The following is a 24,748-nucleotide window of genomic DNA, read 5'->3' on the forward strand; positions in this document are numbered from 1 at the left end:
AATTAACCTCAACCCTTGATAGATAGATAGATAGATAGATAGATAGATAGATAGATAGATAGATAGATAGATAGATACACACACACACACACACACACACACACACACACACACACACACACACACACACACACACACTTGGACTAAGACTAAGACAGAAATAAGAGACTGACTTGCTGAAAGTCTCTGAGTAAGGATAAAAGTGGTAGAAACAAGGGTGATGTTATGGTAGGTGTCTACTACAGACCTCCAAACCAGGAAGAAGAGATAGATGAGTCTTTTTTAAAAACAACTAACAAAATCATCCAAATCACAGGACTTGGTGGTGATGGGGGACTTCAACTACCCAGATATGAAATGGTAGAGTTCATGATTCTAAGGAATGGTAGGAAGGAGAACAGCACAATAAAGACAATGGATTTCAAGAAGGCAGACTTTAGCAAACTCAGGGAGCTGGTAGATGAAATCCCATGGAAAGCAGGTCTAAGGGAGAAAACAACAGAAGACAATTGGCAGTTTTTCAAAGAGACATTATTAAAGGCATAAGAGCAAACTATCCCACTGCATAGGAAAGATAGGAAGTATGGCAATAGACCATAACCAGGAGATCTTCAATAATCTAAAACTCAAAAAAGAGCCCTACAAAAAGTGGAAACTCAAAATTACAAATTACAAAGGATCAATAAAAACAAATAACACAGGAATGTAAGGACAAAATTAGAAAAGCCAAGATACAAAATGAGATCAAACTAGATAGGGACATAAAAGGTAACAAGAAAACATTTTACAAATACATTAGAAGCAAGAGGAAGACCAAGGACAGAGTAGGCCCATTACTCAATGAGGGGGAAAGACAATAACAGAAAATGTGGAAATGGCACAGGTACCCTGAGCCCCCTGCCACACCCCTCACACACCCCACATCCCAACCCACTGCCCTGAGCCCCCTGTCGCACCCCTCCTGTACTCTGACCCCCTGCCCTAACCCCCCTGCCACATCCCTCACCCCTCCTGCACCCCACTCCCCAACTCCCTGCCCTGAGCCCTTGCCACACCCCACACCCCTCCTACACCCCCTGGTAGGGAGGGGGCAGAGTTGGGGTGGGGATTTCGGGGAAGGGGTTGGAATGGGGGCAGGGAAGGAGTGGGAAGAGGCGGGGCAGGGGCAGGGCCTAATGGAAGGGGTGGAGTGGGAGGGTGGGGTCGAGGGCAGGGGGGAGGTGTCAGTAATGCGGCCCCGGGCCAATGTACTAGTCCTCATGTGGCCCTCGTGGTCATTGGAGTTTGAGACCCCTGCTTTAGAGAAAGCAACCCAGTCCAAAACGCTTTATTTTGTGTGTAAGTATGAAAGAGTGTATGAGGAAAAGATACTCTCTCTTCAAGGGACAGGCTGCAGCCTACTGCCTGGGGATAATCAACAAGGCCCAGATCCACCTATAGGCTGAGTGATATAAACAGAAAACAGAACAAGGAGGGAGAGCGGGCAGTAGTAGCCAGGAAGGTTGCAGTGGGCAGGTACCAGAAGGCAAACCCAAATTGACTTGGATATGAGTACAGTGAGTTTCAAAACCCATGGCAGTGAGCATCCGAGCCTGGGTCCACAGACTCAGGCTCAAGGGCTCATGCTATGATACTAAAAACAGCAGTGCAGATGTTGGGGCTCAGGCTGACACCGAGATGCAAAGGGGCACACTGGGACTGCCTGCACCTTTCCACATGGTGCCTGAACAGGGACTGAAACCCCCTTGTACTAAGGCGGGATGTGAATGCAGAGAAGTACCTGCGCTATCTGGGGCTGTGAGTGGTCAGCCCAGGCTGGTGGAGAGAGTGACAGCAATGGCCCAGAAGTTCTGGTCTCAGGTGTGGCCAGGGGCACAGCAGCAACTGCACAGGACAGACTGTAACAACTGTCAAAGGGGAAGGAGACATACGGTCTTCCTAATCAGGGTCACAGACTGTATCCAAGTGGGGCACATAAGCTAGTCTCTGGTTCCCCAGCGGCAGACCCATCTGGACTGCTGGGCAACAACGGGCACCTGGAGAGGTCTGGACTATTAAGGATACTGAGACCCAAACAGCTGCAGGAGCTGAAGAAAGAACTAAGAGCACACAGTTTGGGGCTAGTTAGAATGATACCCTTGGAGTAAATTCTGTTAAGGGCAAGGAAGAAGGCATGTGAGAAGATGCTGCCCCTCAGAACTTTGGACTGAGGGGCTGTTATTATGGGGAAGTAAGACTGTAGTACTGGGCAGACCCCTGGGGTAACCCCAAAAGCAAACATTGGGGGCAAGCCGTAAGGGCAAAGGGCTGCCAGAGGGTTTCATACTCCCTCCCCCCCTTGCTGGGTACGCCTTGACTCAGTCCTCAGCCTCAGGATATGAGTGAGTGGAAAGCTTGAGTAATTTGATACAGAAGTCAGATAAAGACCTAGTCAACTGGTCACAGATAAAAAGATTTTAAGGTAAGAGCATATTGCAGGCCACAGAACCTCACCCACCCACTCCTGTAATAGACCCTTAACCTCTGACTGAGTTACTGAAGCCCTCAAATCATGATTTAAAGACTTCAAGTTACAGAGAATTCATCATTTACACTAGTTTAAACCTGCAAGTGACCCATGCCCCACGCTGCAGAGGAAGGCAAAAAACTCCAAGGGTCTCTGCCACTCTGACCCAGGGGAAAATTCCTTCCCACCCCCAAATACAGCGATCAGTTAGACCCTGAGCATGTGGGCAAGACCCATCAGCCAGATAACACGGAAAGAATTCTCTGTACTAACTCAGAGCCCTCCCCATCTAGTCTCCCATCACCAGCCATTGGAGATATTTGCTGCTAGCAGTTGCAGGTTGACTACATGCTATTATAACAGACTCATCATACCATCCCCTCCATAAATGTATCAATCTTCAAGCCTGTTAGATTTTTTGCCCTCAGGGGCACCAGCATAGGGGTGGCCTAGGGGCCATGGCCCTCCCACTTTTTGAAAGTAGATGGGCCTGGCCCATCCACTTTTTGCCATGGGCTCGGCTCCCCTGCCCCTCCTCTTCCCCCCAAGGCCTTGCTCCACGGAGCTCAGGCAGCTGTGGAACGCTATGGATGCTCAGCTGCCCCAGGTGGGGGGGGTCCCCAAGAGCAGCCCCCAGTCCATGTCCCTGCCCCATGAGGCCCCCACTTTTTACTGGTTATAAGGACAAGTGACAGGGGAGAGTGATGGGTGACAGAGGAGTGGGGGCAGGGTCTTGGAGAGAAGAGGCAGTTCAGGAGCAGAGGCTCAGGGGAAAGGGGCGGTGCAGGGACTCGGGGGCAAGGAATGGTGTGGGGCAGGGCCTTGGGAGAAAGGGCAATGCAGTGGGTGGAGCCATAGTTCAACCGTGGGTGGCCCCCCTATTGTTAGGAAGCTTCTGCCACCTTGGCTCTGCTCCCCTTGAAAAGATGTTCCAGAACTTCACTGCTTTAATGATTAGACACCTTTGTCTAATTTCAAATCTAAACTTCCCAATGTTGAGTTTATATCCATTTGTTCTCGTGGCCACATTGCTATTTAACTTAATTAATTCCTCCCACTCCCTTGTATTTATCCCTCTGATGTATTTATAAAGAGCAATCGTATCTCCCCTCAACCTTCTTTTGGTTAGGCTAAACAAGTCAAGTTCTTTGAGTCTCCTCTCATAAGGTAGTTTTCCATTCCTCGGCTGATCCTAGTAGTCCTTCTCTGCACCTGTTCCCATTTGAATTCATCTTTCTTAAACATGAGACACCAGAATTGCCCACAGTGTTCCAGGTGAGGTCTCATCAGTGCCTTATATAATGGTACTAACACTGCTCTATCTACGTTGAAAATATCTTGCCTGATGCATCCTATGATCATGTTAGCCTTTTTCATGGCTGGATCACACTGGCAGTTCATAGGCTGCGTGTCTTGGTTGATCACAGGATGGCTTTCTCCTTCTCTGTCACTTCCAACTGATACGTCCCTAGCTTATAGGGAATAACAAGAATTTTTGCTAAGTGCATGACTTTGCACTAAGTTTCATCCAATTTCTATAACTCCAGTTTACAAGTTCATCCAGATCTTCTTGTGTGATGTTCCAAATCCTTCTCCATATTGGCAATACCTCCCAACTTTGTGTCATCTGCAAATTTTATTAGCACACTTCCACTTTTTGTGCCAAGGTCACAATAAAAATGTTAAATAATATAGGTTCCTCCCTCAAGCCTGACAGTTCACCTTTCAGTATAACTCATTGTAGTCTCCCCTTTAACCAGTTCCTTATCCACCTTTCAATTCTGATATTAATCTCCATCTTCTCCAATTTAACTAAAAATTTCCCGTGTGGTCTGTATCAAATGTCTTACTGAAATCCAAGTAGATTAGATCTATTGCATTTCCTTTGTCTAAAAAAAAAAAATTGGTTATCTTCTTAAAGAAGGAGATCAGGATGGTCTGGCATGATCTGTCTACCTTTTGAAAAATAATGTATTTTATCCCAGTTACCATTCACATCTTTATCCTGAACTATCTTCTCTTTCAAAATTTGTTCCATGACCTTGCACACAATTGAGGTCAAATTAACAGGCCTGTAGTTTCTTGGGTCATTTTTTCCCCTTTCTTATAAATAAGAATTTTATTAGCAATACTCCAGTTATAAGGGCTGACCCTCAAGTTCACAGATTCATTAAAAATTCTTACTATTGGTCTTGCAATTTCATGTACCAGTTCCTTTAATATTATTGGATGGAGATTTTCCAGGGGCCCCGCTTTAGTCCCATTAAGATTTTTGAGTTTGATATCCTTCCATTAGCCCCTCTGCCACTACCCCCTAAGATCCTCATTGCCGTTATTAAAAACTGAGGCAAAGTATTTCTTTAGGTGTTGGGCCATACCCAGATTATCTTTAATCTCCACTCCATCTCCAAAGGGCAGCAGAATTACTGGACACAAGGAACAAGGGAAAAGGCTGAGAGGAGTTGATAGACTCCAGGGAGCAAGTGTGAGAAGGGCTCTGATAAACCTAAACAATTAAGTCTTTTGCAGACCCAAATGCAGATTTTCCTATTGAGTCTGGGTGAACAACAGAAACAAATCCAGCATTTAAAGGACAGAAAGAAGGAGCTAATCATGGAGAAGGAGAGAAGCCACTTGGCTGTGGCTAAAGTGGATGAACAAATTCTCACATTGGAAAACAAGCATGGCCTTCATCAGAGGAAACTCCTGGCTAGCCTCCAAGAAGCCCAGCCATTGAAGAGGGAGCTTCATGAGCAGGAGAAGTCTCAAGCTGGAGAGAAGCTGAAATCATTGCAATTCTGCAACCAGAAGCTGCAACAGGATCTGCAGGCAGCTGCGCTGAGTCTCTCAGAGGCATAGAAGCAGCTGTAGGGCTGGTGGAAGGAGCATGAGATGTCCCTGCAAGCTTTCCAGGACCAGTTCCAGATGTGAATCACCCAGAATATGAATCTGCTACGGCAGTGGTTCCCAAACTTGTTCCGTCGCTTGTGCAAGCCCGGTTTGTTTACCTGTCGCATCTGCAGGTTTGGCCGATCGTGGCTCCCAGTACATCCCTCGACCCGCGCTGCTTCCAGCAGCTACCATTGGCCTGGAGCAGTGAACTGCGGCCACTGGGAGCCGCGATCAGCAAAACCTGCGGATGCGGCAGGTAGACAAACCAGCCCAACCTGCCAGGGGTTTTCCCTGCACAAGTGGTGGAACAAGTTTGGGGACCACTGTGCTAAGGGCCTAGAACATAGCGCTTAGTCTGGAGCTACAGCTGCAGTAGAGCAAAAAGAAGACACTCAGGGAGCAATGTGAAGGACTAAAGATGACATCTCTGGAGAAGACAGAAGTAAACAACTGCACTAGTATAGGTTATGAAATGGAGAAGCCCCTGCTTTGCTGCCTGGGCAGGAGCCAGAACTGGGGATAATTTCCAAGAAGCTTGAGGAAGACTCCACCAATCTGCATGACCAAGTTACTGAGCTACAGATCACAGAACTTAAAAGATAACTAACTGGAACAGACGGTGGACAAACTGAGGAGTCATGACTAAGGTTGAAGAAGAGGTAGCCCAGAACAACATGGTCCAGGAAGAAACCTGACTCAAGAATCTGAACTGGAAGATCAGCTCACTGAACTTCAGGGAGACCTGGAGGCTGAACAAACAGCCAGAAACAAAGCAGAAACCCAGAAGCAGGACCTAAGGGAGGAAACTGAAGGCATAGGAAACAGAGCTTGTAGACAGCCAAGACCAGGGGGCAGCAACCTTCAGCAGACAGCCCATCAGGGTAATCTGCTGGTAGGCCATGAGACATTTTGTTTACATTGACCATCTGCAGGCACAGCCCCCTGCAGCTCCCAGTGGCCGCAGTTTGACATTCCCAGCCAATGGGAGCTGCGAGATGTGGCAGCCAGCACATCCCTATAGCCCATGCCACTTCCCACAGCTCCCATTGGCAGGGAACTGCGAACCACAGCCACCGGGAGCTGCAGGGGTCTGTGCCTGCAGATAGTCAACATAAACAAAATGTCTCGCAGCCCGCCAGCAGATTACCCTGATGGGCTGCGTGCCAAAGGTTGCCGACCCCTGACCTAGACCTAGACTCTACTGCTGCACAGCAGAAACTCAGGGCAAAGTGGGAACAGGAAGTGACTCTTCTGAGGAAGTCCCTGGATGATGTGGCAAAGATCCATGAGGCACAAATCCAGGAGCTGGGGTGAAGTCATATACAAGTTGTGAAAGATCTGACCGAACAGCTGGAGCAAACCAAGCAAGTTACGGCAAAATTTGAAAACACAAAGCAGTCTCTGGATAATAAGCAGGCCGTACTGTCCACTGAAGTGAAGATACTTCAGCAGTGCAAAGAGGACTGAATACAGCAGAAGAAGGTAAAAGTCCAGCTCCAAGAGCTGCAGGTAAAATGTATTGAGTATGAGAGAGTGCAGACCAGAGCTGGCTGTGAAAATCAGACTGCAAGGATCACACTGCAATTCAGGCTAGACTATGTCTGGCCTTCTCAGCTAGTCAGAGGGTGAGTCAATTAAATTAGTGAAAGACGTCTCTGCAATGGAATCACAGCTTCAGAATAAACTGGAGCAGCTGCAGAAGGAGATTTGCCAGAAGCTGAGCCACAGCAACCAAATGAAGCAGATGGAAAATAAGAACATCTTCCAAGAGCAGCTGGAGGAGGAAGAGGAGTCAAAGAGGAGCCTTGGGAAACAGATCTCTATCCTGCACCAATAGGTAGCAGACATGTAATTGGATGATGGCCTGAGCTGCATGAACTCAGTGGAGGAAGCCAGGAAGAAGTTGCAGAAGGCCCTAAGTCAGGTGCTGGTAGAGGAGAAGAACATCTCTGCCAAGTATGGAAGGAAAGTGTAGAGGCTGAGGAAGAAGCACACAAGAAAGAAATCAAGGCTTCTCTTTGACCTGGGAAGAAGCAATAGAGCAAAAGGCAGTGCACAGTAAACAATTCCTCACCAAGATGGAAGACCTCATGAGTTCCAAGGACAACACTGGCAAGTGTGTTCACAAGCTGGAGAAATCTCAGCAAGCCAACAACTACCTCCCCAAGCAACTTGGGGGAAATGGGATAACCCATCAAAGAACAGGGTACCGATAGGCATAAATACAGAGGTTGCAATTACAATAGAAGCTGTGGTGATGGTGGTACACTCTATAGCTACTCAGCAAACCTCTCTTCTAATAAATTGGAAAGATTCAGAAGAAGAGATTACTGCAGCTGTGAGGACCAGAGCTGACATCCTGACAGAGGTGAATGTGCTACAGGCCCAGAAAGCCAAGACCTTGTAGGAACTAGAAGAAAATGCTCCTCCAGAGTTCAGGTCCTGACTAATGCTATAAAACAGGAGCAGGAGTTGTCTCACATAAGGACAGAAAAAGAAAATGGTGAGCAACCGTGTTTGCTGTTGGAGAAAGACCTGGAAGAGCTTTGTGAAGAAGTCTTTCACCAGTATCAGATCATCCTGGCACAGGGTGGAGAAGTGGAACTACTAGAGACAGAGAAGGCAGCCCTGAACAAAGGTTTAAGCTACAGTGAAGGTCAAGTAAAAGATGAGTCGTGTGAGAGTGCACAAGTCCCCAGGTTAGTGAAACGGAAACACCCATTGGGGAGAAAACCAAGGTAGATGAGAAAAAAAACAAGGGTGTGTTCCCCAGCAGGTGACCTGGAAGCAGCAGTGCAGAGCCCTAACTGGGATTGGGCTAAAAAGCAGTCCATTGTAAAAGCAAAGATGACCTCACCAGGGCAGTAGAATAAAAGTGGTTTCTCTTCTTTTACAAGGACTTAAACTGAGATGGAGCTCTCCACAGCGGAGCTCCAGTAAATATTTTCAAACTCACGAGGCTGAAGCCCCGAGCCCTAAATGGGAGGGTGAGGAACGTGGGGAATTCCGGGAAATACTATATGAGAATTTAAGCCATGGCTCTCATCATCACCCACAAGGTAGCAGGGTTAAAGGATAAGAAATGGGCTCTCATAAGTCTTTCACTGCAGACTGCAGGGAGGAAGATGTGGTCGGTAATAATCAGAACCCAGACAAGAAGTTGGGCTGGATGAAAGACAATCTTAACTTTGAAAGATGTGCCTGAGAGTGTATCCTGTGAGGCTGAGAGGCAGCCTTATTCTGGTTTATCAACACGACAAACCTGGTGCTCTTAATTACCTCTGATATGGCCAGCAGGCTTACCTTACAAGATATAGTTTGTCTTGAAATACAGCATATTGAAGACTGTGGAAGAGTTTGTTTGCTGCACAAGCTACATAAGCCATTGGGGAAATGAAAGTCCTGGTCTATACATCTTTTAGAATAAAAATATGGACAAGGGATTGATAGACTTCCTTGGGGCTGCTAAGCAGGAAGTGCCCCTCTTGTTGGAGGAAATGGTCCAAGGGAAGAGACTAGGCCAGCAGCCCTGGGGAAATCAGTTAAGAAGTTTGTCCTGCTGATGTACACATATAAACAGGGACTAACAATAGACCACATCCTAAGACACAGACAGCTGCCTGGGGAGTGAGGAGGGAGGTATGTGAGAATGTATGAGAAAATGCCTGCTGCAGATAATCATCAAGGCCCTGACCTGCCTAGTGGCTGAGTTGAGTGATATAAACAGGAAGTAGAGCAAAGGGTGTGGGGAAGCAGGAACAAGGTAGGCTGTAGTGGCTAGCAGCTGTTTAGGCACCAGAAGTTAGCCCAAAGTGACTCAGAGACCTGGGTGTGGACAGTAAGTTTGGGTGTCCTGAATCCATGGCCTGATGAATGGGTTTGTCATAAGGATTCCTGAACTGATGAAACATTTGATTGCAATAGTTCTTGTCCTGAAAACAGAACATGTTATCTGATTACAGTGTGTTGGTGTTTTTTCCCCTGGGTTGTTACTGTGGCTACTCTAATGGGTGGGAGGGTCATGCCTACAACATGACACCAAATCACTAAGGAGTGCTCTGGGACTGCATGGTAGGGTTATCAGCTTTGGCTGGATGAATTCCTGGAGGTTTCATCACATGACATTATCTTTAATTAATAATTTATCTTTAATTCCTGGAGATAAATTATTAATTAAAGACTAGGACAATCCTGGGAGAATTGGCATAAAGAATGGGGAGATGGGTGACTGCTGTAGGGTTGGGCAGGAAATGGTATTCCTGTCCCCATAATATTTTTGAGTTTTCCTTCTTTTTTTTTTTGTTCTCATTTCATTATTAGGAAAAATCTTGCAAACCAAAAATAGAAAAAAAATTGTTTCAGCTCAATTGAAATATTTCAGAGTTTTGTTTTTATTTTGACTTGGTTTAGTCTAATTAGCTTAAATTTAGAACCAAAAAGTCATTTTGAATCAGAAAAACAGAGTTTTTCATTTCAAATATGTTAGTGTTGCATTTCAGCAGTTTCAAAGCTTTTTAGTGTTGTTTTGTCTTTCAGCATTTTTTTCCTAGTTGGAAGACTCTTTTGTTTGAAACACCACAAAAACTCAAAACATTCCCAAAAGCAACAAAGAATCCTGTGGCATGTTATAGACTAACAGACGTTTTGGAGCATGAGCTTTAGTGGGTGAATACCCACTTTGTCAGATGCATGTAGTGGAAATTTCCAAGGGCAGGTATATATATGCAAACAAGCTAGAGATAACGAGGTTAGTTCAGTCAGGGATGATGAGGCTCTGTTCTAGCAGTTGATGTGTGAAAACCGAGGGAGGAGAAACTGCTTTTGTAGTTGGCAAGCCATTCACAGTCTTTGTTTAATCTTGAGCTGATGGTGTCAAATTTGCAGATGAACTGAAGCTCAGCAGTTTCTCTTTGAAGTCAGGTCCTGAAGTTTTTTTGCTGCAGGATGGCCACCTTAAGATCTGCTATAGTGTGGCCAGGGAGGTTGAAGTGTTCTGCTACAGGTTTTTGTATATTGCCATTCCTAATATCTGATTTGTGTCCATTTATCCTTTTCCGTAGAGACTGTCCAGTTTGGCCAATGTACATAGCAGAGGGACATTGCTGGCATATGATGGTGTATATTACATTGGTGGACGTGCAGGTGAATGAACCGGTGAGGGTGTGGCTGATCTGGTTAGGTCCTGTGATGGTGTCGCTGGTGTAGATATGTGGACAGAGTTGGCATTGAGGTTTGTTGCATGGATTGGTTCCTGAGCTAGAGTTACTATGGTGCGGTGTGCAGTTACTGGGGAGAATATGTTTCAGATTGGCAGGTTGTCTGTGGGTGAGGACTGGCCTGCCACCCAAGGCCTGTGAAAGTGTGGTATCATTGTCCAGGATGGGTTGTAGATCCCTGATGATGCGTTGGAGGGGTTTTAGCTGGGGACTGTCTGTGATGGCCAGTGGAGACTGGTGTTGGTGTTACATAAGCTACCCTCCAGTCATCTGGTAGAGAGGCTGACTTAAATGATAGGTCACATGCCACAGCTATTTCATGTGTGAGTTCCTTCAGAACTCTTGGCGGAACACCATCTGGGCCTATTGACTTATTACTGTTTAATTTATCAGTTTGTTCCAAAACCTCCTCTAATGACCCCTCAATCTGGGTCAGTTCCTCAGATTTGTAAACAGAAAAGAATGTCTTGGGTGTGGAGATCTACCCCACATCCTCTGTGCAGTGAAGACTGGTGAAAGAATTCATTAGTTTCTCCTAAACAGCCTTTTCTCTGAGCGCTCCTTAGGTATCGTGATCGTACAGTGGGCCCACTGAGTGGCAGGCTTTCTGCTTCTGATGTACTTACACAAAACTAACAGCATTCTTTTAATCTTTAGCAAGCTGCTCTTCAAATTCTTTCTTGGCCTGCCATATTATACTCTTACACTTGACTTGCCAAAGCTTATGCTTCTCTCTATTTTCGTCTCTAGGATATGACTTCCAATTTTTAAAGGATTCCTTTTCGCCTCTCATCACCTCTCCTACTCGGCTGTTCAGCCATGGTGATTTTTTTTTGTTCTTCTATTTTTTTTCTCCCTATTTAGGGTATACATTTAGTTTGAGCCTCTATTATGATGTTTTTAAATAGTCTTCATGTAGTTTGCAGGGATTTCACCCTTGGGACTGTTCCTTTTTAGTTTCCATTTAACAGCTTCCTCATTTTTGTGTAGTTCCCCATTTTGAAGTTAAATGCTACTGTGGTGGGTTTCTTTGGCTTTTTTTCCCCTACAAAGATGTTATATTTAAATTGCATTATGGTTGCTATTACCAAGCAGTTCCACTATATTCACCTCTTGGACCAGATCCTGTATTCCACTTAGGACTAAATCAAGAATTGCCTTTCCTCTTGTGAATCCTAAGATAAGCTGCTACAAGAAACAGTCATTTATGGTGTCTAGAAATTTTATCTCTGCCTTGCTTCCTGAAGTGACATATATCCAGTCAATATAGTGATAGTTTAAATCCCTCATTATTATTGTGATTTCTGCCTTTGTAGCCTCTCCAATCTCTCTGAGCATTTCGCCGTCATCAGCGTGGTCAGTAGTATATTCTTACTGCTATACTCTTACTGTTCAGCATGGAATTTCTATCCGTAGATAATTTATGGTAAAGTTTGATTCATTTAGGATTTTTACTTTATTCAACTCTATGATTTCTTTTACATAGTGCCAATCCCCCCCACTGGTGTGATCTATTCTGTCTTTCCTACACATTTTATACTCTGGCATTATGATGTCCAATTAATTAGCCTCATTTCACCAAGTTTCTGCAATGCCTATTATATCAATATTCTCATATAATGCCAGGCACTCTAATTCATCCATCTTAGTATCTAGACTTCTAGCATTTGTACAACTGTATATTGTGTCAATATTCAGTTATTTGACTGTGTGCTATAATTTCTATGCAATTCATTAAACTATAAGGCCAGATTTTTCAATGATATTTTGGGGACTGCACAGTTTTAACTGAGGGAATAATTTTGTCCATACAGCCTGGTTTTAAACTCATTCCATTTGCTCTTAGTAATGTTCTAATGGGAAGCAGTATTCAAAAAATGCTTATGCAAAACACTATAATTATGTTGATTACCTATAGATCAGTGGTATGTTGCAATATGCAACAGCTTGCAAATTCTAACCCACATATGCTAAAACAGTTTTTCAGGTTAGACTGGAATGATTTCTTCTGGGTCAGCCGTGTTAAGATTTGGACTGTTGTTGTTCTGTGGGGTGCCATTTGTCATCACAAATACGCCATTTCTTATACTGGGTAAGTGGAAAAATGTGGGTCAGATTTAGAAAGGTAAAAAGAGTGAATTTCATTTTATGTAATCATGTCCTGAAATATGCCACATCTCTTCAGCTGGCTTTTTGAGCGTGTACTCTGACCAGTATTCCACCTCTCTAGATACACAGCCACCACTCAAATTACCTTAAACAGGGAGAAACAAGTATTCCCTCTCCCAGCTCTCCTTCATCTTTGTAGCCCACTTTCACTTCAAGTGAGAAATTAAGGGTTTAAATTGAGATTTCCAAACCTCAATAGCCAAACAATAACTTGGTGACCATCCCTCACCTCTGTTCCAGGACAAATTGGAAACAGTGCAGACTGAGTGAGCAGGAGGGACATGGCTAACAAAACTAGCATGTGGTGATGGAGGAATGATTGTTGGCAACCAAAGAATTTGTTCTAAAGAAGGGGGACCCTGTTGATTGAACTACTGACATTTTCAAGAGGCAGGGTATTTTATAATGCATAATGTACAATTTCCAAAGCTTGAATTAAACAAAGCTTTTCTCTACAAAACCTGAAAAATACATTGAGCACTGTAACAGATAATTTTTAGTATTCTAATTTAAGAAAATATTATAAATTGATTTAATCCTATCTTGTTTTTTCAGTAGGTTTCTATTCTCCTCACCTCATGTACACATGATTTACAGTAATACCAACATCAAAGGGAGATGAGAGCCAAAGGAAGAAAGAAGAGACCCTTAGTTCACCTTTGCCATATTAATAATGCTTAAAAAGTAATAGCCTAATCCAGTATCAAACTAGGCTATAAAACAAACACAAAATACAATGCTCTCAGTATCTTATGGTATGTCTATGGTGGAGCTAGAAGTGTAATCTCCAACTCAGGTACAAATAGGCACTAGCTGTAATCAAGCTACCATGCTAAAAATAGTAGTGTAGCCATGGTGGCATGAGCAAAGGGGTGGACTCATCACTCCAAGTATAATCCCATCTGAAACCCTTGGTAGGTACTTGGTTGGCTGGCCACCCATCCTGCTGCTTGCATCCCTGTGGCTCCCCTTTTATATTTTTAGCATACTAGCTCAAATCAGAACTCATGAAGGAATATCTCCTCATGCTGGAAACTACAGCTCCAGTGTAGAAATACCCTAAAATAGACAAGAGTAAACCAACATTTAGAGTGCCCATACAGAAATGGAAATGAGGATAATGTTTGACAATATGAGGTATTCACGCGCACAGAATAACTTCTGTAACACTGCTCCACAGCCAAAATGCTTCTGAAATAAATGTAGTCCAACTTTACTAATTCTGGGTCACTGAGAACGAAAATGATGCTTAAAATTGTTGATTGCCTCTAGTTTTCAAGATATGCTATTGGATCAGTATATACGACCCTTGACTTGGGAATGGTGGAGAATAAGTGAGTTACAAAGGGAAGGGATCTCAATTTAAACCAGAAATGACTAAAATACATCTTTGACTGGATCTATGAATAAATCTATGACTGGGTTTTGACAGTATTTGCTTTTTAGGCAAAACAATGAATGATGCAATCTGAAGCTGGTATTGCATCATACATGATATGAATTGCATCATATTATTCCTAGAAGTCATGGATGATGCAATCATAATGAAGCTTACATCACTCTGCTGAACAAATTGCCCTAAATCTGCTCTAGAAATCATACAGTGTCATGCTCTCTTATTTGTCAGTGTTTGATTTTGCAAAGGGACACATTTCTGTTTAACAAAATGAGCGGAGATGCCTAGTACTTGTGTGACCAGTGCAGATAACTTCTGCTATGTTTGTGGTGAAGTGACTTTTGCATCACAAAAGCGCAGTCTAACCACTATGGTTAAGAAAGCCTATCACCTTTCTTTTGGCTGCAAAATTGGAGATCAGGACAAGAGGTGGGCCCCACACATATGCTGCAACACTTGTGCAACAAATCTTGGCCAGTGGTTGAACAGGAAAAAGAAATCTATGCCTTTTGCAGTGCCAATGATTTGGAGAGAGCCAACAGATCATACCAGCAATTGTTACTTCTGCATGGTGCCTCCAGTTGGGAAAGGTGTGTCAAAGAAGAAAAGTGGACTGTGCATTATCCAAACATTCCATCAGCTATACGCCCAGTACCCCACGGAGAAGGACTGCCGGTTCCTGATGCACCAGAATCATTCTCACTTGAGTCAGACGAGGAAGAGGAAGAGGATTAAACTTCTGGTCCTGAACCATCAATGCCACAGGACCCACATTTTCTCCCATCCTCCTCCTCTGAACCACACCTCATAACACAAGGTGAACTGAATGACCTTGTCAGGGATTTGGAACTACCCAAGAGTAGGCAGAGCTGTTGGGCTCCAGACTACAGCAGTGGAATCTCCTGGCAGGCTATCAGGGCAAATGGAGCCCATCAATGCTTGCAGACTATTGCTGGACAGTGACAAGAGATGCTCCACTGAATGAATACAAGAGACAAGCCAAGAAGAGCCGAGTAGACACTGAATAGGACTAAACTATGAACATAATAGTTTTTTGCCTTTTGTTTCATAATAAATGTTATTTATATAACCCTTTTGCTCATTTTTAAAGTGTTACATAAACAGGACAGGTGAAATATTATCATGTAAAGCAACCATAAACACATGAAAAGACCTAGGTTTACAATTTATGATTAAAACTCTACTATCCACACAATATACATAGACATAAAATGTAAAAACTTAAATATCTTAGGAACAGTAGCCAATCAGTTGTTTTAATTGTCATATTTGAATTCAGCACATCAAAATACATAATAAATATCACATTTTATCTCTGAAGCAGACGACTTCTCAAAAACTGTAGACCAGTGTAATTGGACATACAAACAACCCAATCAAGAATCACCATAGAAAAATACTTCAGCATTTTGTAGCAAACTCCTGTGAAGACTGAATCAAGGTTAAGAGTTTTGGGGTATTTCCCCCCAGACACACACACACAGGTCAGGACAGCTGTTCTGAAGTTTCCTTCTCTCACATGCAGGCAGCACAGCTGCTGAGGATGGGATGAAGGATACTTAGGCAGAGCCGATGGCAAAACAGTTGTAGTTGATAATGCTAGTAAATTCTCAGTAATACTTAAATCCAAGGTTTAATTTTAGCAGGACAACAAAACAAGAGGTAAGCAACTGAACTCTCAAAGATACAGCACAAATAAGTACGGTTTAAAATAGGTTCATGTACTTATGCAGCACGACAGTTATAAACCGTGTTAGTTCGCTTCCAAAGATAATGATTTTATAAACTGAGTGAGGTTGGTTATATCAACTGTTCTGTACAAAAATTGAAACATTTCCTTATAGTTACAGTGCTCTCTCTTTTGGAAACAAACAATTAAATCAGGTACCAAATGAATTTATTCTCTGTCGGATTTAAATCCCATATCCCTAATTATTGTTTTTAGGAAAATGGTTTCAAAGTTTTTATGCTACTTCAATGCAATATCTTTTCTCTCTTGTCCTTACTATGATTTTTCTTTATAGTATTTGAAATCAGAATCTCAGTAATATTTATAGAAGTTAAGTTTTACTACATTTCATATATCCCCCAGCTTTAAGTCCTACCAGCACAAGTGTCTGGATTTATGGAACAAAGATCTGAATTCCAAGCTTTCACCAGGTGTGCAAGGCAGCTGCTGTTTGGTTTCTGCATGTGCTAGGCACAGAGGGAACAGGAGTTTGCCAACTATCCAGAGAGGCATCACTAGAAGAAAGGGAGCTGTCATGGAGGACATAGTTTAACTTTGGAATAGTAAAAGTTGTTATTGGGCATTTAGTGCACTGTGTGAGTGCAATCAGACACTCACTGCGCTCTTGAATGAACAAAGGGAAAATGATACAAAGACAAAAAAAAATCCACCATATCATGTGTGGGTGAAAAATATTCACAAAGCAATCACTCTATTTCTGACCTATTAGTTCTCACCCTCAAAGGAAATCTGCACAACACTTTCAAAAGACAAGCTTGCAAGCTTAAATTCATAATTTTGCTAGACAATAAAAATAATGGGCTGAATAGAGACACTGGATTTGTGGTTTATTACAACAATCTATAATCCACTAACAACTCCTTATCCCCAATGATTGGAGAGGGTGTTAACAGGCCATTTCACCATGAATGTTTAGCATAAGTAGTAAACACATATTTCAAGGGAACAATCTGTTCTGTCTTGTATTTAGCTATAACACTCTGAGCATGTTTCCCAGACCTGATGAAAAGCTCTGTGTAAGGCTTTGTCTATACCGGACTTTCGTAGGCAAAACTTTTGTCGTTCGGGGTGTGAAAAAAACACACACACATGAACTACAGCTTATTAAAAAACTATTGCTTCTGCCAGTGAGATATCCATAAAACCTGGATCCCTATGATAGGCATCAACCTGTGTCATCTTCCTGACTGCTGTTGATGCCCTTCTTCTCAGGCATGCTCATTTTCAAATGTTAGTACTTCTTTCTTTGTGGGGTTAATAGACCCCACCAATATTAGACAAACAGCCCTTTGTTTATTGGTATCTTCTATAGCATTTTCATAAAAATACTGCTCATGTCTGAGTATATGTGGCAAAAAAACCTTTTTCATTAAATTACAAACTGTCCATATTGCCAGATGCTGCCATTTTATCTTTACACTTTAAAAAAAAATTCCTATCTTTATCACCTGTATTCTGTGTTATATTTTGTGGCATACACACAGTGAAGTTAGATTAAAAACATGACATACACTGGCTAGAGACTTACAAATAATTCTACTTTATTTCTTAAAATTCAGAACACACAAGAACCCAAAAAACAGAGAAAGACAAAGCCAGCTGCTCCCTCAGGGAGAGAGACAAAACTCACCCAATCTTGTCCTAGGTCAGTTCTCTTCAGACTGACTCTGGAATTCACATGCTTCCTTGCAGAGCTCCTAACCCACAAGCTGGACCAGGAAACCACTCCTCTTAAAGCGATAGCTTGCAGTTCCAGCAGTCCTCAATATGCCACATTCTTGTCTGATTCTACCATACTGGCCATTCATGTTCCCAGAGTGTTCTGATTATGAACCCTGGCTTTTAGAGAAAGCCAGCCCTAAACTGGGTCTGGTAATAATGTTGACCAAATGTTGTCCCAAAAAGAAGGTTCTGTACCTTTTCACGGTAGCAGATGGCACACCCATGGAAAAAACAGCTGATAAATTCAAAAAGCTGTGAGTTTATCATTGCTAACTGTGTAACCATCCAGTAAGTAGGGACTCACGTGAAACCATCCACCCCTAAGCGCATGCTGGATATCTGTAGTTCCTTCAGGGGTTGTATTAGCCACTGGATAGCCAGGGTAGAATATTTCTTTTTCTGCCTGTGATAGTTGTCTAGTGAAACTAGTTGATAGTGTGAGAAGCCCTATGGTCACGGAGTTTAAAAACGTAAACCTGTGCAGCACCCTGAAAACTGGAGCCAATGTGATATATTAGAAGGCTCTATACACGTTTACCAATTCAGCACCTCTGTGCTACTCTTCAGTACCACAGCCTCTGTCATCCCCATGATTTCTTTTCTGTAGAGGATTCAGACTTGTCTCATAATTTGTACATCCTGCTGGCAATAATGTACCAGTTCATTTTGTAGGTCAAATGTAATTTTGATTAGCTTGATACCACTCCAGAAACTCCGCTTTCTCCTCAGGTATCATATAGTCAACCTCATAGTGCTCCATCCCAGATCTAGACCCAACATAGTTTGGGGTTTTTTTTAAGTGTTAAAACATGGAAAATAGCCGTTGGCCCCTTCAAAACCCATGGTCTGCAACATCTTTCATAGGCAGGAAGTTTCAAGAATCAATAAGACACATGTCCAAGGCCTTTGGCTTCACAATCATTAGTTTATCTTCCTGAGTTATCAATCCTGTATCCAACTTTTTCACTAGCACCTGCCTGGTGATAAATCTTGCTTCTAATCTTTTGAGTTGTGAGCTATGAAGGCATACCCCTGAAACTGCTTTGCCCCAAAAGTATTGACAAAATCCAAACCCTTTCTACACCCTGACATTTCTGAGAGATCTTCCTGGTGTCTAGACTCTTTGCAAACATGTAATTAGATATGTGCACACCAGTCTCTGAATACATTCAAAACAATTAAAATATACTTTTCTAATATAAATTTCTTAAAAAAAGTCAGTTCTAAACTAAATGTTCTGGCAAGTTGAAAAAGAACTTTTTTACTTTATTGAAACAAAGGGATTCGAATTTTGAATACAAAATTTCATTGAAATAGACACATTCCTACAAAAAATACCAATTTTATCCAATCACCATTTTACTGTGAAAAACTGTTCATTGGAAAAATGTTGACAAGTTCTTGTTCAGAGTAGTGCCAAGCAGAGCACGTTGGAGCAATCTTGTCTCAAGCTGGCAAAGACAGATAACTATAATAATTCTATATTTAAAACTAAATTATTCTGTATATATTCGTTCATTAGCCCATTCGTTTATAAGCCGACCCCCCCAAAATGGATAGGTAAAAATAGCAAAAGTTGTATGACCCTTTCATAAACCGACCCTATATTTCAGGGGTTGGAAAACTCTGGCTCCCAGTCCGTCAGAGTAAGCCACTGGCAGTCAGGACATTTTGTTTACTTGGAGCGTCTGCAGGCATGGAGCCCCTCAGCAAGCTGTGGCTGCGGTTCACCGTTCCCAGCCAATGGGAACTGCGGGAAGTGGCTCAGCTCCAGGCCTGCAGATGCACCAGGTAAACAAAACGATGATGTATTAAATATTCAAATCAATGATTCCATAGAGTTTTAAATCATCAAACTAAGGTGTAGACCCATTTATAAGCTGACTCCCCCTACTCTTTGATGTGTCACTTTTTTACCAAAAATATTCAGCTTATGAACGAGTATATACGGTACTGCAATATGGATGCTGACTCAAATTTCTTTTTGCTTGTTCAGAGTAGATTCTTAAATGTACTGCATTGTGTCTTCATGATTTAAAGTGATACCATAAATTATTTTTCACTTACCTCGTATTAGGTAAGTGCCCTATTCAGATAGCCACTGTAGTATGCATTTTCTGAACTCTGTAATCACTTCACATTTGCTTCCTAAACACAGGCCACAGATGTATAGTAATAATCATGGGCAAAGGTCAACATCTCTATAGCATTTGGGAAGGGCAGTGTCATCAGCAATTCTCTAGAATATGTACATATATAAATTCAAAAATCCTGAGCACAGATATAGTTGGGGATTGGTGGGGAGGAGATGGCATACGCCAGTGAAAACAACTACACACTCTTGAAGGAGAAGAAAAGAAGCCATAAAAACTAGTAAATAGCAATAATTGGTCACTAATCTTATATTACCAGCTCAAATGACTCAGAGTAAAATTTTGATCAGCATTTATTCAATATCACAACCAATACTTCTTGGAACAGCTATGTCTAGAACACAGAAAAGTCTAGTTTTGATTTAGTCCTAATTAAAATATAACATGGGAGGTGTCGTGGTATAATTCCCCACTCTGAACCTTAGCGTCCAAGAGATGGGGTACCAGCATGAATTCCTCTAAGCTTGATTACCAGCTTAGGACCTGTAGCGCTGCCACCAACCAGGAATTCCAGTGCCTGGTACACTCTGGTCCCCCCCAAAACCTTGCCCGGGGAACCCCAAAACCCAGACCCTCTGGATCTTAACACAAGGAAAGAAAACTCTTTCCCCCACCGTTGCCTCTCCCAGGCTTCCCCTCCCTGGGTTACCCTGGAAGATCACTGTGATTCAACTCCTTGAATCTTGAAACAGAGAGGAAATTCACCTTCCCCCTCTTCTCTCTTCCCCTCCCAGATTGTCCCTGAGAGAGACAGTAATCCTAACACAGAGAGAAATTAACCTCTCACTCCCCGTTCCCTCCTTTCTCCCCACCAAGTCCCTGGTGAATCCAGAGTAAAAAAACAATCAGGTTCTTAACAAGAAAAGATTTAATTAAAGAAAGAAGAAACAGTAAAATTATCTTTGTAAATTTAAAATGGAATAGGTACAGGGTCGTTTCAGCTATAGACACTGGGAATACCCTCCCAGCCTAAGTATTCAAGTACAAATTAAAATCCTTTCAGCAAAATACCAATTTGAACTCCTTCTGTTATACCAATTATATTAGACCAGTAAAAACCAGCAGGATCTTATTAAAGGGGACAAGACAAGGATGCCACATTTATTATGATAACAATTTGATTCATGACTAACAACTAATATTTTAATTCTTATACACACACATTATACCTAATACCTATACCTAATACCTATACACACACACACACACATCCATAGTTGCTGCATAGTTACCAGTCCTGAAGATAGCTTAAGTTCATAGCTTGATTTTGTAGCTTGGGTTGGTAGCTTGTGGCGGCTAACTGGCCAGGAAAGCCGGGCACAAGGACAAGCTGGATCTCTGTTGGGCAGGCACTGATGTCCTTCCATGTTGGCAGCAGAATGTTACCCAGAGTGTCTCATCTCACCCTTCTTTTTTATAGGCTTTTAGTCTGGATTCAAAGTCTACAGGTCTTGCTGTGTCACACTGCCTCTGGGTTTGGATTGATCACCCATCAATTGCAGGCATGACTTTCAGCCTTGAACCCGGCTTTGATCTTCCTTCTGTTGTTCTGTTGTCCTTTTCTTTTTGTGTGGATGCTTCTTACTTTGTTTAGGGCTGTTGTCTAGGTCTTCAGCCGTTGTATTGAACTGTATCTCATCAGGACAGGTTGGGGCTGGAGGTTGATTCCGTCATCCATAATACCTCATTCACACATCTAAACTAAACTAATAAGATTACAGCAGGGTTTGCAAAAATGAAGGTTGGTGGAAGTTTTTAACAAAATGGAATGAGTGTTTTAAAATGGGGTTTGAATTACAATATGGCAAAACAGTGAATAGAAGTTACAATGTAGGCAAGTGTAGTGAATGGTGAACAGAAGTTACATTAACAATTAAAAACAATTGCATTTATCAGTTCTACACTTCCAACCAAATACAGATTTGCAAATAAAGAAAACAACCATAAGCCTAACTTGCTTTATCTACCTAGTACTCACTAGTCTGAACTTATAAGAGCCTGTATCGGAGAGATTGGAGAGAAACCTGGTTGCACGTCTGGTCCCTCTGAGTCCCCAGAGTGAACAACAACCAAAAACTAACAGCACAAACAAAAACTTCCCTCCCTCAAGATTTGAAAGTATCCTGTCCTCTGATTGGTCCTCTGGTCAGGTGACAGCCAGGCTCACTGTTCTTGTTAACCCTTTCCAGGCAAAAGAGATATGAAGCACTTTTGTTCTATTAACTCTTACTTATCTGTTTATGACAGGAGGTAGTTTAAGAAGAACCATAATTGAACCACTAAGTTATAATATTCACCATATAACTATGTTCTACATCCTCTGGGGAGGGATTGTACCATAATAGAACTGACTGTAAACTTTACAAAGGCAGATATTTGAAAAATATGGAATCCAGAAAGAAACAAAGAGAACATTAAGATGTTAAAAATGTTCAGTCTAGTATGGAGATTACTTAAGCACCCATAACTGGAGTACCAAAAGATATGTATGTATGTATATACCTTAGCAAAATAGGAAGTGGGAATAAAAAGAAGTATGACTAAGGGCAAGTACCTGACATTCAGGTGAAAAGGATATCCTTCAAAAAATGAAAATACAATACAAAGAAAAACAACAGCAGGCAAATGGAAGAATTAAATTTGAAAGGCTAGAAGAAATTTGAAAACAAATAGCCAAAGACACAAGGCGACTATCACTGGCAAAGTTTTCCAAATTGAAATTTGCAAGCTCACTAATTTTTTCCCGGCGAATTCTAGGGGCCACTGATGCACTATCATGTTTCAAATACAAATAGGAAGAGTAAATTGTTTCAAAATCAGGGATTGTGCATGCAAGAATTTGTGATTGTAGCAAATACAAGCAACAAAAGAAAAGGCATAAATAAACCTATACAGTAGTTGCTGCTCTATATGGGTGAGCACACTAATTCCATTTTCAGACACCTCAGGAAACAGGAGCTGAGGCAGAACAAATGTCCTCGAATCAGAAAGACTATGGAACAGAATCTCTCTATCTGTTCAGAAATCTGGGTGCAGCTTCTGGCCACAATAGCTAACAGGCATCAATAGCAGGAAAGAAGAGTTCCCCTTTAGAGTATATCTCCACTTCCAGCTTGAAAAGATATATCCCTGGCTAACTCTGATCAAGTTAGCTCACTAAAACTAAAACATGTAATCATAGGAGCAAGAGTGGCAGGAGGAGGTAGCCACCCTGAGTACGTACCTGTTTGAAACACTACATATATCCTTGGGATGGCTAGCCCCACCCACTGCTCATGCCTCCATATCTACACTCTATTTTTAGCTGCTAGCTCAATCAGACCTAGCATGGGTATGTCTTCTCAGGCTGGAATTTATACCTCGAGCTTGAAGTATGGCCATGTTCTTACAGAAGTCACATATATGGGTCACACCGGGAAGCCAAAAAAAAAAGGACCGGCAGCTATCCACATTGTGCTGGTGACAGGGGGCAAACCTGGTGGGTGCTGAAAGAGAGTATCCCCTGAGAGAAACATATGTCAAATTGCTTTAGACAGGCCAACTAGTCAATAATTCCCTGAAGTCACATACAGTATCCCACCAGGCTATGATACCTCATCAGATCCAACAGTGGCCCATGTGGTTATGCTGCCAGGAGACTCTAGACAAATACTCAGGATACAGGGAGGGGGGAAGGAGCAAAAAAAAAACCCAACCTGCCACTACATAACACGTACCACCACACCATTTTGATAAAATAAAGTAGAAAAATATGATAAATCCCAACCAAATAATATGCAAAGAGCCCATAAAGTGGGTGACTGGGGTGTGGGATTGTCATCTGCAATTCCTTGGGGAGAGGGAGAGACAAGAAAAGAAGAATTATACAACTTGCAAATAAAGAATCAAATAAAAATATTTATCAGCGAGTAAAGACAGAGAAAAATAAATACACAGTTACAGGCCAGTTACAGAACTCTACTCCCTGATGTGAAGGAATAGCTGTTCACCATGTATGTATAGATCAATAGTTCTCAAACTTTTGTACTGGTGACCCCTTTCACATAGCAAGCCTCTGAGTGTGACACCCCCCCCCCCACACAACACACTTATAAATTAAAAATACTTTTAATAGATTTAACACCATTATAAATGCTGGAAGTAAAGTGGGGTTTGGGGTGGAGGGCTGGCAACACGCAACCCCCACGTAATAACCTCATGACCCTGTGCGGAGTCCCGACCTCCAGTTTAAGAAACCCCTGGTATAGATCCAGTGTGGTAGCCTGGCAACTGTCTCCTGAGCACCCCTTGTGACTAGAGGTCACTCTGCAGTGCCTCTGCTAATAACCTGGGCCACAAGTACTTCCTGTTCTTTTGTCCCTCAAAGGGCTCCCTACACAAACGCCACACGGGCCTTTGCTTGTCCCTCCACCCCTCTCCCCGCTTCTCAAGGGCCTGAGTTTAGTCACATAAATTAAGTTCCAAAACAAAACTAACATCTCAAAACACAGTCCATCAATTTTACCTCTTGTTGGTTGTTCCTTCATGTAGCATCTGTTGGGAAATCCCACATCCTAGTTCTTTCTGCTGGAACCTGCTCACTTCTAGCAGTCTCCAGTTCACTCCACTCCCAGCCTTTTTGCCTGGGCCTTTCCTGCTTTGGCAACTACTCCTAGGACCTACCTGGGCGGAGTCTCAGCTTTCCAGCTCAGGCTTCCAAACCCTCTGGTATTAAAGTCTTCCCTGCAGGAGCTGTTCTCACTATCTGTAGTTTATCAAGTCTCCCCCTTACGGCAGCCACTTGCTGCCCTTCACAGGGAATTTCCTGACTCAGATGGGGCTTATCCTCCAATCAGGCTGGCTTAGAACCAAGAGTGGCCAACTGGACTTCAAAAAGGGCCTCCAGACAGGGTCATAGGCCAGTCACAGGGCATGTCTACACTA

This window comes from Gopherus evgoodei, chromosome 2 (assembly GCF_007399415.2).
Source record: "Gopherus evgoodei ecotype Sinaloan lineage chromosome 2, rGopEvg1_v1.p, whole genome shotgun sequence".
NCBI lineage: Eukaryota > Metazoa > Chordata > Testudines > Testudinidae > Gopherus > Gopherus evgoodei.